Source organism: Octodon degus, unplaced genomic scaffold (genome assembly GCF_000260255.1).
Source record: "Octodon degus isolate 3935 unplaced genomic scaffold, OctDeg1.0 scaffold00124, whole genome shotgun sequence".
Taxonomy (NCBI): domain Eukaryota; kingdom Metazoa; phylum Chordata; class Mammalia; order Rodentia; family Octodontidae; genus Octodon; species Octodon degus.
This window is the reverse complement of record NW_004524700.1, coordinates 1,529,144-1,530,161: the sequence shown is the minus strand read 5'-3', so window position 1 is coordinate 1,530,161 and position 1,018 is coordinate 1,529,144. Positions and strand designations below refer to the sequence as shown.

General features: G+C 33.6%; 1 non-coding gene across 1 annotated transcript; it reads right to left on the bottom strand.

The window, feature by feature from the left end:
* Positions 1 to 610: 610 nt before the first annotated feature.
* Positions 611 to 717, bottom strand: LOC111812451. The gene has a single exon (XR_002817956.1). It is a non-coding gene; the product is annotated as a U6 spliceosomal RNA (small nuclear RNA).
* Between the last annotated feature and the right edge of the window lie 301 nt (positions 718 to 1,018).

The following is a 1,018-nucleotide window of genomic DNA, read 5'->3' as shown; positions in this document are numbered from 1 at the left end:
TACCTCTTTTTCCTCTTCATTAAGTTGTTGTTTACCAGATGTCTCCAGGTCCCCCAAGAGGTTGACTTCTCTTCTTGTCTCTGCTCTGATATTTTTAATTTCCTTCATCTCAATTTGATAAAAATTATGCATGACAAACCTATTACCAAGACCATATATAATGGATAAAAGCTGAAAGTTTTCCTGATAAATTCAGAAACAAGACAAGATTATCTACTAATACCATTCCAGTTCAACATAATGCTCCAAATATCAGCCAGGGAAATAAAGCAAGAAAAGGAAACAAAAGGGATGTGCATTGAAAGAGAAGTCAAATTGTCATTATTTTCAGATAACATGATATTTTACACATAAGATCCAAAAAAATCCCTACAAAAGACTCCTATAGCTAATATTTAGGAATGTAGCATGATACAAAATCAACACAAAATTCAATAGTATCACTGCACAGGATTAATGAGCCCTAAAAAAGAAATTAGAAAATACCATTCTAAATAACATCAAGAAAGTTTAAATACTTAGGACTTAACTTAATGAAGGAAATGAAAGGCCTGTGTAATGAAATCTATAGTATTCTAAAAAATGAGATTGAAGATTTCAAAATTTTTTTTAAAATATAGAACACTTCACAAATTTGTGTGTCATCTTTGCACAGGGGCCATGCTAATTTTCTCTGTATCATTCCAATTTTAGTATATGTGTTGCTGAAATGAGCATGAAGATCTCAATATTGGAAAGCTATACCCTGTTCCTGAATAGGCAAACTAAATATTGTCAAAATGGCCATCTTTCCAAAACTGTTCTGTAGGTTTAGTGCAATCTCAATAAAAATACCAACAGCATTCCTCACAAACCTAGAGAAAACAATCTTAAAATTCATATGGAAACAGAAGAGACTCAATAGAAAAACCAATGCCTGGGCATCATGGTGCATGCCTGTAATTCCAGCACTAGGGAGGTGTAAATCAGGAGGATCACTATGAGTCCCAGCTACATAGTGAGACCCTGCACACACACA